Source organism: Furipterus horrens, unplaced genomic scaffold (assembly GCF_987537825.1).
Source record: "Furipterus horrens unplaced genomic scaffold, mFurHor1.1.pri manual_scaffold_10, whole genome shotgun sequence".
Taxonomy (NCBI): Eukaryota; Metazoa; Chordata; class Mammalia; order Chiroptera; family Furipteridae; genus Furipterus; species Furipterus horrens.
The window spans coordinates 50,351,272-50,365,402 of record NW_028327180.1 but is presented as its reverse complement, the minus strand read 5'-3'; positions in this window follow the sequence as shown (position 1 = coordinate 50,365,402).

Sequence of the window (14,131 nt, the reverse complement as noted above, 5' to 3'; positions counted from 1 at the left end):
GGCAGGCTCTCCCAGGGTCACTGTGGCCACGTCACTCCTGGATCCTCAGTTCTTGGATCAGGCTTTTGGGTCTGAGTGTGGGTTTGGCCTTCTTCACAGGTGTCTTGCCTTCTAAACTGGATCCTACTGCGTTTTCTTTTTCCATCTGCTTCTGGGGTACCAGACTCTTGACTCTTCTAGGGGTGTATCTCCTCTTTCTCGTTCTTTAACTTATCATTCCTTTCCTCCTCCTCCTCCTCCTCCTCCTCCTCCTCCTCCTCTTAAACTTCCTATTTACAGAGTGAGTCTCAAGTTTCATAAAATTCCTGACCACTGAGGAGCTCAAGTCTGGAGCTAGCCCAGAGAGGAGAAGTCAGGATTTATCTATACATAGGTTGCTATACGAGGCTATATTTAACCCATTTTATGTTACTGTTTAATTAACTGGTTTACATGATTTTGGAAAGGGTCTGAAAGTACAGAAATGTTTCAGCCTTGTAATTACCTGCCTCATTCAATGTTCTATTTATATGTCATTTTCTTTTTTGGGTTAACTTATTTCAGAGAAATCAAAGCCCAGCTTGCTGCTGCCAGCCTCAGGGCTGGTTCCCAGTCACATGGGTGGCCAGGCTGGAGCAGGAAGGGACCCCCAGCTCTAGTGGCAGAGATGGAAGGTCAGAAACACTTGTGTTAGGGCAGATCTAAAAATGAAGACACTGGAGTTTCTCTGGAAGCCGTAGAAATTTCAGAGGCCAGTCACTGAGGAGTAGCTGAAGGGTGGGGCTCTATTTGGGGTCTGGGGGGACTGGTGAGCCCTGGGCCTCTTGTTTTTGTTACTCTTACATTCATATCAGTGCCATGAAGTCAAGACTGGTCCTGATATGTCTTTGTCCAGCTTGATCTCATATGCTGGCGTTGGCTGCTTACAATGGAAAGCTGTCCCAGAGATGAGGGAGTGTCTCTAATTCTGATGCTTTTGACTAAATGCACAGACAGATACTCCAGAGCTTCTCCATCAGAGAAGGGAGCAGCCGTGTGGTGTTAAGACTAGAATGACCTGTGACCTGTCACTTACTGATACACGATATGCACGTATAAGCCCCTGTTCATTTTCCCTACTGGCTGGCTTTGATGCTTCTGTGAGCACTGCACTAAAGGCTGGAGGGTGTGTGGCCACTCTTACGTCTGCAGTAATTGATACATGTCATGACCTGTCACTTAGTAGGTACTCCGTAAATATTCGAGGTTTTGGGAATGTATTTTCTACAACAAAGCAGCAAGTGTCTGGCTCCCTTGGTCATTCCTACTGTTCTTGAAGATCTGGACTCCAAAATTGAGATTGGCCCAATGACTCCCCAAATAGAAACAAAAAAATTTTAAAAGCAAGTGTTTAATAAATGCTTTAGATTACTGTCTCTTTTCAGATGGTCTGACAGGTCCTGTTTCTCCTCTGACAGGAGTGATGTTGACCCATAAAAACAATGAGTGGTAATGGCTGGAGCCAACTGGACCCACAATGTTGATGTGAGCATTTATTTCTGGTTTAAAAAAAACTGTCTTGAATTCTCTTACGTGGATCACTACCACCTCTGTAAGTTACTGGTGTTCCTTTGTTGTTCTGGTCGCCATTTCAGTGCCACATTAATGCAGTTGTGACCACGACAAGTCACCAAGCCTCTGGATGGTGGCTCCTCAGAAAGTGGTCCCCCCTGTGGGCAACTCCAGCAGGAGAAGCGGTGGAAGGAGCCGGCTGACACTCTTGATTCAAACAAGGTGATTAATTATGAATCTCATCCACTGCTCTATCCCCATCTCTCGCTGTCCCCAATAATTAAGAGCTGACAAGACAGCTGTTTTCAATGGGATTTTTCACCAGGGAAATTCAAAGGTCTTTAGAAAAATCATTTGAAGATCCAGCTTAACACCCTGCCAGCAAAGCATAATAAATCCACTAGATTCTGGAATGTAAAATCACTTGAGAAAGGAACAAATGTATTACAGTGGAGAGAACATGGGGTTTAGAGACAGAAGACATCTAATTTCAAGTCCTGCTTCTCCCAAACATTAGTCGTATCACGTTGAGCAAGTCACTTAAACTCTTGGATTCTTTATTTTCTTAGCTGTAAACTGCAGATAATAAAATACCCAGTAGTATTTAATGGAGATAATTAATAGCTACAACATCTTGAGCCCCTCCCCCTGCTGTGACAATGTTACATTTTGTTACCTGTCATCTCACTTTAATCTACAAAAGATTTGAGTAAAACCTCTCTTTCAAATACACACACACACACACACACACACACAGTTCAAGAAAATAACATAAATAGGTCAGAGTAAAAGCAGGAAAATAGCAGAGGCAGGGGTAAGACAGGTACCCGAATTGCATTTGGCAGCATCAGTCCAACTGTGTCTTATTCCAGTATCCCTCTGCCCCCTGTCCCTCTGGCCACCCCTGCTTCTCCTGCCCCCTTAGTCCAGTCACCATCCCTACAAGCAGAAACACAAACCATCAATGGCCAGACCAGTTCTGGCTTAACAACACAGGTCTTTGCTATATTGTTATATAAATGAGATCATCCTTGGAGAGAAAAGTGTTGCTGGGGATCAAAAGTTGAAGTACTCAAAGACAGACGCAGGGCACAGAGTTTCTGAGAAGAACAAATGGACAGCCCCACTGTCCCACCCAACAGGACTCCTACAAGGCAGACCTTCCCTGGGCTGCTGGGTAGGAGCTGATGTAGCCGTGGAGGTGAGACAGGATGAGCCCTGGAGGCGAGACAGGGCGAACATCTCAGGTGAGGCTGCTGGTCAGAGCAGCAGCTGGGAGGAGCTGGGAGTGATGATGAGAAAGCAGCAGAAATGATGGTGCATCCAGGGCTGCCGCCCAGACAATCAGTGGCCAGGGCCAGGGGCAACTCTGCCCCTCCCTGCTTGTCATGGCCTAGAAGTTTGTTCCCTCCTCCCAGTTCCTATGTTGAAGCCCACACCCGCAGTGGGATGGTATCTGGAGGCAGAGCCTATGGGTGGCAATTAGGCGTAGATGAGGTCGTGGAGGTGGAGCCCCCCTAATAGCATTAGTGTCTTTATGAGAGGAAGAACAGAGACCAAAGCTTTCTCTATCTGTGCTCACACAAAGAAGAGAGGACACAGCAAGACAGTGGCCATCTGCAAGCCAGGAATCTGGTGGCATCTTGATCTTGGACTCCCAGACTCTAGAACTGTGAGCAATAGATGTCTGTTGTTTAAGCTCCCTCATCTATGATGTTGTTAAAACAACCCGAGCTGACCAGCACCCCAGTGGGAAAGGTAGAGGAGCAAGAATACACCCAGCGGACTGGACGACTCTGGATTGACTAAAGGCAAATTTTCACCAGTAGGCAGGACAGAGCTTGAGATAGAAAATGAGCTGAGCTATGGAAACTGAAGAAAATTCCATATTTGAATACCTGCCTTTGTGGCCTGAGAAAGTAATCCTTGCCCTTGGTGAGGTGTCTGCACCTGGTTTCTGAAACCGATCTGTGCTGGGGTTCGCGAAGTCACCTGTTGTCTGAACACGCTGCCCCCTTGAGTTTATTGCCTTCTGCCAACTATATTTAAGGGTGGAGAACAGTCAGAGCTCTATCGCTTTGGGCTGCTGGGAGCTCAGGGGACTGTCCTCTCCCTGCTGTGGCATGCTGGCACAAGAGGTAGGAAGGAGACCCTACATGGACAGCTCCTTCCTCTCAGGTGTACTGGGGCCTCTTCTTTTCTTGGATCCATAAGCCCATTGGCCTGGGGCGGGAGAGTATGCTGCAAGACTCCGAGTCGGGATACTCACCAGCTTGCTTCTCTCTGCTTCTTACCGCACATCACCTGGTCACACAGGGTAGTCTGGCCTTCTACCGGTTACTTCCTAATGGGCTATTTATAGCTTAAACTTTATGCCATGATTCCTTTAGGGTATGGCATTTGATACTGACATGCCAGGATTTTGAGACTTAAAAATGTCTTTGCTCTGCTCTAAGTCTCAGTTGTCGATTCTGAAGCTCAGAAGCTGAGCCTCAGCATTTGTTGTTGTTTGTTTGTTTTCCTGCTGTAACAGTGCTTCCCAGAGGTAACAAATGGATGCTTCTAGTGCAGTTTGAATGGAGAATAGCTAGAGTCATCCAAAATATTATTTGGCCACAGATGCTTGTCATATGTTCTCTGTGACGTTTACAAATAAGACATAAAGATTTTTGTTTGTTTTTTTTCCTGTGGCCAGTGTTTCAGGATTAATCATGTTCAAAGATATTTTTAAATTCTTTTTTGCCTTTTTAAATTGTTCTTTTACAGTTGTCCCAATTTTTCCCCTGTTGCTCTCCCCTGTCCCGCCTCCCTCCTCCGCCACTCCCACTGTCAATCCCCACCCTGTTGTCCATGACCATGGGTCATTTATGCATGATCCTTGACTAGGCCCTTCCCCCCTTTACCACCCTTACTTCCCTCCCCCCTCCCCTCTGGTCACTATCAGTCTGTTCTTGTTTCCATGCCTCTGGTTCTATTTTGCTCATTTGTTTGTTTTGTTCATTAGGTTCCTCTTTTAGGTGGGGTCATATGCTATTTGTCTTTCACTGCCTGGCTTATTTCACTTAGCATAATACTCTCCAGTTCTAGCTATGCTGTTGCAAAAGGTAGGAGTTTCTTCTTTCTTTCTGCTGTGTAGTATTCCATTGTGTAAGTGTACCACAGTTTTTTTTATCCAGTAATTTATAGATGGGCACTGAGGCTGTTTCCAGCACTTGGCTATTGTAAATAGCACTGCTATGAACATAGGAGTGCATAAGTTCTTTTGAATTAGTGTTTCAGGATTCTTCAGGTATAATTCCAGCAGTGAAATTGCTGGGTCAAAAGGCAGTTACGGTTTTAGTTTTTTGAGGAAATTCCATACTGTTTTCCACAGTGGCTGCACCAGTCTGCATTCCCAACAGTGCACCAGGGTTCCCTTTTCTCCGCATCCTTGCCAGAACGTGTTGCTCGTTGATTTGTCGATGATGGTGATTATGACTGGTGTGAGGTGGTATCTCATTGTGGTTTTAATTTGCATCTCTCTGATGGCTAGTGATGTTGAGCATTTTTTCATATGCCTATGGGCCCTCTGTATGTGCTCCTTGGAGAAGTGTCTGTTCAGGCACTTTGCCCATTTCTTAATTGGATTGTTTGTCTTCCTGGTGTTGAGTTGTATGAGTTCTTTATATATTTTGGAGATGAAAGCATGGTCTGAGGTAAAAAGTTACTTAGGAATAGCACATCTTTTTCTGATTTGAGTTCTATAGGAATTCTATCAGGGATCTGCATGGAAATATACAGTGATGAAGGTCCCAAGACTCAGGAAATCCTATTGGTGGGTACAGCACCCAGTTTTGTATAGCCACTGCTGATGACATCTTCTGCATGAGCGACTGATGCAAATAAGTGGAAACCACCACAATCATTAGATAACACATTAAAAGAGCATCGCTGCAGGTCTTGACCCTGATGATCTTATTTGACCCAACAGTAAGTGTATGAACACCTAGAGCATTTTTTCACAAAGTGCAGTCTATTTAACATCTGTGCCATTGTCTTATGGGATGCTTTAAAAATGCAGATTTCTGGATCCCACCTCTGACCAAATGAATGGGCTTCTCTGGGGGTGAGACCCAGGACTCTGTGTTTTCAACACGTCTCCCTGGTGACTGTTATGTACACTCGACGATGTAGGACAGGAGTTATTTATTTTTTGTTGTTCTGTAGACATTCACAGTCAGGAGAAGACTATGGTCTAGAATTCCGTGTTTAAATGCAGGAAATCAAATAGTCAAGATTACACAGAAAACTGATTAGATTGAAAAACAATGATCAAAATAGTCAACAAAAGTAAATTTCTGATAAATAACTGCCTGAGCTTTGTCAGTAATGCATTAATAACAAGGTCTTGTAGCAGGTCTAATAACCTTAAGAGTTCTGGAGAAATGATGAGTATAAATGATATTTTGAGATAATTGCAACCCCTCTAATGGCCTGTGATGTAAAAGTATGTGATTTCTATTGGTAACAAAGTCAGAGGTTCTGGTATTCCTTGATATGTAGTTTGTTGCCTTCATTCATAATGAAAGGAAGTGAGTGAAAAACTAAAGATATATTTTTTCTCTTTACGTTCCCAGGCCCCTCTTCATCTGTAAACCACAGGTTAAGAATACCCATTTAGTGGGATGGATGGAACAAATGAGCTCTGGGACATCTTGCATAAACAAATGTGGGTGCGTTCACACTCAAACACACACACACACACACACACACACACACACACAATTTTTCAACTATGCCTGACAAATTGAATACAGACTATTTAAAATTATAGCCTTGGTGAGAAAGCACTGCTTGCCAGCATTAGCTTCTCAAGGCAGAACCACATGTTTTGGCAACCTACCAAGCAGAGGAGAGGGTCAGGGTGTACTAAGCAAAAGGAAGGGGTCTGTTGAAGAAAAGTGGCTGGCTCACTGGACCTCGTCCTTTCACATGTCTTCTGGGAGAACATCTGAGCTATTCCAGAGCACGTGCAGGTAGGTGGGAGAGGACCAGGTTCTGCGTGTGGAGCATGATAGCAATCATTTCAGCGTGGAGATATTTCCACGAAGGCCTTACCCTTTCACTCACTGAGACCATAAAAAACCCAATAAAAGACAGCAGCACTCTCTGAAGTGTGTTTTGCTACACATCTGTTTGGAGAAAATGTTCAATAAAAAACATTTCTGCAGTCAAATCACTTTGAGAGATTCTGCATCCTAAGTATGTCCTTCTAGTAGTTCCCAGCATGTTAGCCATACTGGGATGTGTGTAAGTAGGAAAACTTGTGTAATTTTCACTCATTGTGCAACAGAATCTCCTGGATATCTTCAGGAAATATTTTTAATGTACTTGTCACTCACAGACGATGATTTAACTGCTTTATGGTAGAGTATTATAAAGAATTTCCTTGGGTTGAGAGGCACTGCGAACTCGTCATTTTTAAAAAGTTATTTCTCCATAAACCTTGTATTAATTTCTTGGGGCCCCTGCAACTGAGTACCACTAACTGGGGGGCCTAAAACAACAGAAATGTGTTCCCTTGCAGTTCTGAGGCCAAAGGTTCAAAGTCAAGGTGCTGGCAGGGCTGTGCTCTCTCCAAGGCTTCTTTCTCCAGCTTCCGAAGGTGGCCCGAGATCCTTACCCCTCCCTGGCTTTCAGGTGCCTCTGTCTTACACGGGCCTCTGTCTTCTGTCGTCACATGGTGATCTCCATGGGCCCCTCTCTCTTCTTCTTGTAAGGACACCAGTCATATCAGATGGAGGGTCCACCCTGCTCCATTCAGTATGACCTCATCTTAATTAACTTGGTTAAATCTGTGACCTCTCTCCAAGTAAGGTCATGCTCACAGGTACTGGGGTTAGGAACTCAACATATATTTTGAGGAACACAAGTCAACCCCTCTCAGGTGTACTTTGGGAGGAATCCTTGGAATACATCTGAGAAATGCTGCCCACTAGCATTTTAAATTTCAAGCAATGGAGCTTTCTGGTGAAAGTGCCATGATGCACTATTTATTCTATTTCCTGATAACTGAACAATTTGAACTGTGATATATAGAATTGCTGTGGCACTAGAATATTTTCCTGTGAAGATGATTTGTGGTATAGATTGGTTGCTCTAAAGCCACTTTTTATGGCTGAAATGAGCTGCCCACCAGTGTCTGCTGGGACCATGCCTCTTCTGGACAACCATGGCTCTCATAAGCAGAGAGAAGGGTGTTATCTGCGAGTCCTCAGCTAAGGCAGCCTCCTGCTCACACATCCATGAGCAGTAACATCCCATTCAGGTGCATGTTTAAAAGAACAAGCCCCCAGCCCTGGCCCGTGTGGCTCAGTGGGTTGGGCATCATCCGCAAACTGAAAGGTCAAGGGTTTGATTTCTGGTTAGGGCACATGCCTGGGTTGTGGGTTCAGTCCCCGGTCAGATCACATACAAAAGGCAAATGATCAATGTTCCTTTCTCACATCAATATTTCTCTCCCCCTCTTTCTCCCTTTCTTCTCCTCTCTCTAAAATCAATAAGCATGTCCTGGGGTGAGAATAAAACAAAGAACAAGCCCCCAAAACCCCTTGGTCTCAGCCCTTGAAACTGTTACCTGGGCTGAGAGGAGCTGAGCACCTGATTCTTCTGGAAATATTTAAAAAGAAGCTGTTATTATCTGGGAGGCAGTGGCCCAACAGAAAGACAAAATTAGTATTAGAACTCAGTCTCTGTCTCGAAGGCTTCTGCTCTCCCCACCATTGCCCTGTGTTTCTCTGAAAATAATGCTAACTGTGAGGCTTCCGTGTGGTGCTGTGGGTGTAAATGCCTGCAAATTATAAAGTCGGAAAGAACAAGATCATTATGGAAGATGATCAGACGAGCTTCAGTGTTAGTATTCTTATTAAGGAGCAGAAAGCTGATAATCAGCCTTGGCTTTGTACAATGTTATGGAGTCAGGTTTGTGGCTGCCTGCCTGCCCACTTCCCAGTTTACGACATTTCTCTCCTAAACTGTACCTGCCCTTGCTAAATGCAGAGCTGTGGTTGACCTGCTGATTTCGGTTTGTGTGGTTCTGGCTGTATAAAATGGGACTGCTGATTCCAACAGCCCTGTTATTAGGGTCAGAGGAGAGCTCTGGTTAGGAAATGGGAGGAACCAACTCCTTCCTGTAATCAGAGGCTGAGCTGTCGGCAGGGGCTGCAGAGAGGCGCAGCACCGGGCTGGTGTCCTGCTTGCCCTTGGAGAGAGCTGTTTTAGACGCCACGCCCTGATGATCCTTCTGGATTCTTGTAGAATATGTCCCCGGGGAGCTGGAGCCCTGGGTGTTGTAGGAATGGAAAATGCTAGGCTTGGCCACGGAGGAGCGCCTTCTCTCAGGGCATGTGCTTGGCGTTCCCGGTGGCCAGTCCCTGACCCGTGGGCGTGACAATTTGGGGAAAAGAGGGATTCCAGAAGCTACAATGAGAAAGCAGTTTGATATCAAGGCTTTGAAGAGAGAGACTTGAGTTTGTGTTCTAATTCTGCTACTTACTATGTGATATATGCAGGTTATGTTCACCTGCTGGCCTTGTTTTTGCCAACTGTGAAATGGGAGTATTGATACCTTAACACCACACAGAACCGCTGTGAGAATATGAAGATATAATGGCAGTGCAGTTTCTTTATAAAGAAGCTCATCACTATTGTTGCTGTTATTATTATTTAAGGCAGGATACACTCAGTGCTGGAATATCTAACTGCATGTTTGCCCTGCAGTGACACACAGTGATGCTGACTAGCTCTTGCACCTGGGAAGGTGTGCAAGTGTGTTCACAGTGGGAAAATCTATGCTGGCCTGGAGTCCAAGGAGTGAGCTCCTTCCAAACCAAATCCAGCTGCCCTCACAATGCTGATCTCAGAGACAGACACAGACAGAGGTCACTTGTTAGGGATACAGAGACCCACAGCACTGAATAGCCATTCCCATCAAAGTAAAGAAGGTAGCCAGCCATTTGCAAAGAATAACGAGGAAAACAAACGTGCGGAGGGTGAGATTCAGAGGTGAAGACTCAGCAGCACTGAGGGCAGTGCTGTGGCTAGTACCGAGGCCAAATGCCAACCTGGATGGGACCCAACATCAAGGGTCCCGAAGAAAGAGGGGCCTTGGCTCAAGGCAGCCTGACACAGGCAGAAGGTAATCTCAGCAGACATAGTTCTGTCTCACCCAGCTTTGATCAGGCTTCCTCCCAGATCCTTGGGTGGAGGAACTGGAAGCTGATATCAGAACTGCTTTCTGGCCTGATAGTCCCCTTTGGACAGGTCTGTGTGATACATGAACAGAGATTCCCTCAGAGTTAGCATGAGTTCACTTTTGACTAATCCATTTATCATTTTCATGAAATCCCAAGTGTGAGAACTGTAGTTGTGTTGCTCTATGTGAACATGACCCAGCTGGATGTTACTGACCCTCAGACTCAAGCTAGTGGTGCCCCCACAGATGTCTAAGCCAGGTCAGGAGCTTCCTTGTGAGAATGCCGTCCTGGACTGACTCGTTTCTGCCCAGGAGAGCCACTTATCACATGATAATGGGGGTGCAAAGGGCAAAAAGCCAAGGAGAAAGGAAATATAGGGGGAGCTAAGGGGGACTTCATAGAGGATGTGGCACTTGAGATGGGTCTTCAGAAGACTGGGATTTTGACACATGAGCTTAGGTTCAGAAAGCAGGGCAGGCCCTGGGGAGGTGAAGTGGGGTAGTTTTGTATGGGAGGTCCTGAGACTAGTGTGATATGGGGGAGGAGAGGGGTGGTGACCAAGGGTGGGAAGAAGAAGCAGGAAGACTTGGTGGCAATTTGTCCTCTAGGGGAGGAGTGGAGGTTGAGGTCTTGCCTCCCAGAGTGACAGGAACTATAATCACATGCAGTGTGGACTGGCGGAGCCATCTAGCCCCAGGCAGGTGTCCAGGGGCTTCCTGCCTTGGTCAGAGTCCTTGCATGTGACAGAGACACATTCCTCACCTTTACATGTGTCTGCTGAGGCTCATCTTCACAGGATGTCCCTGCACGGCTAGTAAAATAGGTTTGACATCTTTCTTGGATTGGCCAAGGAAGCTCCTTACATTTTGTAAATGCTGAGCTTTACCACTTCTGCTTAGCAGTTGGGGGCAAGCTTAAAGTGTCTGCAGCAGTTAGTGAGGAAGGACTGGTGGTTTCAGGAACCTGGGGCTCCGTCCCCTTCACATGCCACTCACTCCGTGTGACTATTTCCCCTCTCTGTGTCCTCACCTGTCAGCAGAGAAGACTGGACAGGATGTCTGACAAGAGGCCTTCCAGTTCTGGAAGTCTGAGTGTCTGTACCCTGTCTCCCTGGTGGCAAGGGCATACTTGACTGCCCCAAAGTGTGACAAAGGCAGACTGCCTGCCCTGTGTGTCTCAGACAAGATATGCCTTGGGGACCAAGTTATCATAAAAATAAACAAATAGCAGCTTGCTGATCACCATCTAGATTGCTTAATTTCACTTGGTCCTGTGACTGCAGTTCAAGTTGTAGGAAGGACCACCTCCCCAAACTCCAGCAGAGGAAGGAGCTGGTACAAAAATAGAAAGATACTCTGCAGGAAGAAAAGGTCTTTGTTGATGCCTTTGGACTTTGAGAATTAGAGGTCAGGCAGCCATGTCAGTCTGACCTCTGGATTTGCACATTTCTGGGGCGCGCTGAGTCTTAAACAACTAGTGTGAGTCATCCTCTCTCCTTTGCATTTTCCCAATGAAAATGTCCCTCAAAGAAATTCTAGTAGCGGAAATGATTGCCTAATTGCAACCCTGTCCTGTTGTTGCAATGTTTTCCAGCAGTTCCCACTATTTATTTCTCCTCAATACCTGTTTACTTTCCCAGAGGAAAGACCGCTCAATAAAAATGTTGCTGAAGAAAGGTCACTTCCAGGGAGCAAAAACAATGCAGTCTGCATTGAGATTGTCCCTTGGATGTCTCCACCTCTGAAGGAGCTACAGGCTGCTCTGAATTGGCTGGGCCAGGGGCCCACTCCATTAATTGCAGCCTTTGCTCCCTCCCCCTTTCCCTAGAGACCAGGATTGATCACTGTGGACGGCCAAGTCAAAAGTCCACGGGAAAAGTCCGGCTTCCTGGCATTCCCCAGGGGCTGTGTGACATGTCAAGGTTACCTTGAACCAAATGCAGAGGGAAAAATCTATCTATTTATCAAGTTGTGAGTCACAAGTGTGATGTCATCTGAATATCAATCTGATTCTATTAATTTGTATGGTGTAAACACATCAAATACCAGAAGAAGATCAAACATGTCCAGCAACAGAGGCATGCACACTCAGACGCACACCCCCCGATGCACGGATGCATGTGTCAAATACACCTGGGGAAATGGTAGAAGGTCCTGTTAGTGGCAAGAGTGGATGTGGAGAGAGATGGCTTTTTGGGGCAGTGTTAATGAGTGTGACCTTTGGGAGGGATACGAAGGTTGCACAGACTGGAAGGGAACTCAAGACCCCAGCGTCCCTCTCTCGAAAGCATGGTGGGCTTACACAGTTAGGTATAATTATGCTCGGCCTTCACTGATGTGCTCCATGGAGGTGAAGTCTGGCTTCCCCTCCCATGCCTTCCACAGCCTCTTTCCTGATGCTCTAAGCTCTGCTCGCCTCTCGCTGTGGTCTTGGGAGCCAGGCCTGGAGGCCTGCTTCCTGGCATTACCTGGGGTCTCTATTCCTAGAGAAGGTGAGTCTGCCCCCTGCCTGGTGGGTCTTTATGGGGCATCCTTCTGACTTCAAGGCCTCTGTTGACAGAAGTCACTGGGGCAACTAGTATTGTGGTCATAATAGCACAGGGCTAGAGCCAGGACATTTGAGCGTGTGTCTCAGTGCTTCTCCTGACCTCAGTTTCTTCCTCTAAAATGGGGAGAAGAAAACCTCCCTGGCCTGTAGCACTGCATGGGCTGCAGGCTGCACGAGTCATCACTCCAGGAGGCATTTGCTTACGTTGTTCACGGAGTCACGTAGAGCAGGGGCCCTGCCTGCCTGCTTCAGAGCTGATATGTGTGTCACAGGAGAGAAATGATTACTTACTGTCTATTGCCCCTTGCTGTTGGCTGACTTTCCTAGAACATGACCTCTGCGAATAAACCCATCAGCTCCCTCACAGTCGAATCCTCCCTCTTGCCTCTCCTGGTCAACCTGGGACCCTCAGTCTCTGAAAGCAGAGGGGAGGCAAAGACACATCTAGTGTTGGTGGCTTTGCTGGGACTGACCTGGGAAGTTACTGCACCCCATGGAAGTGTTGGAAGGAGGCAACTTACAGAAAACAAAGATGAACTTAATTCCAGGGTGGAAAGGGCCAAGCAGGCCAGGAGAGAACAAGCACATGGTACCTGTCAGCCCATTCGATGGGCCCGCCAAAGGCTCACTTCCTGACACGCACCCCTATCTATATGGTCCTCACTGAGGCCTGGCACGTGGGGGACAAATGAGATGCTTAACACTCACTGTCACCCCTGGTTTCCCCTCACCCTTCAGTCACCCTTAGTGGGTGTCCCCCCAGTCCTTCTACTGTCTACACATGTGGTGCACAGCTGGTCTGACACTGGCGTGTGTGGAGGGATGTATGTGCAGCATTACGGGGGTGATTATTCACCACTGTGAGCCCCTAGAGGACCCTGGGGTTTTAGGAAATGGAATCTGGAGCATCCTAGGAACAGAAGAAGATTCTGGGGACATTCAACCTTGGGGGAAGAGTCTCCACAAAGAAGAGAAAGCAATGCTTTCCCATGAGGTTGTGCAACAGAAGTACACTGGGGCTTTTGAAAAATATGAGTTCCATGGACCCATTTCCAGAAACTCTGATTCAACAAATCTGGACTGGGACAATGGACCTGCATTTAAAAAGAAAATAAAAATTTAATTTGGGGAATAATTTCTGACTTACAGAAAAATTTGTGAAGATAATTTGTAATTTAATCATTATTTATTGTGCAATATAAAGCACGTATAGATAAGTGTCCCGATCAAAAATGGTTTCTTGATGATTTATCACAAGTGAGTGCCTGTGTCTCCCTACACGGCAAGGAAATAGGATGTGGCCAGTGTCCAGAAGCTCTCCTGTGGCCCTACCTTTTCCTTCTCACCCAAAGTTTTACTCCTTAAGCATGCATCCCCAAAGACTGCGATTTAATTTCTCCTCTCTAAACACTTAGTATAATTTCACCTATTTCGGAACTTTCCATAATGTAGTCATACAATGTGTCTGGTTTCTCTTGCTGGATGAGATTCATCTACGCTATTGTGTATGGTTGGACATCCCTCTCTTTCACTGTGCCATCCAATACAGCCATCACTTGGAATATCTGGCTATTTAAATTTTGATTAAAGTGAAATAGAATTAAAAAACTCAGTTCCTCTTTTTGCACTAGCAAAAGTGCTCAGTAGTCACAAGAGACAAGTGGTTACTTCTTGGATACTGCAGAACAAAGCAACTTCCATCATCACAGAGATTGCTTTTGGGTAGCTCTGAAGTTCAATTTTCTGACTGCATAAAAAAAGTCACCCGTCCTGCTGTTGACAGATAGTTTGGGTGTTTGGGTATTGTGAAGAATGCTGCT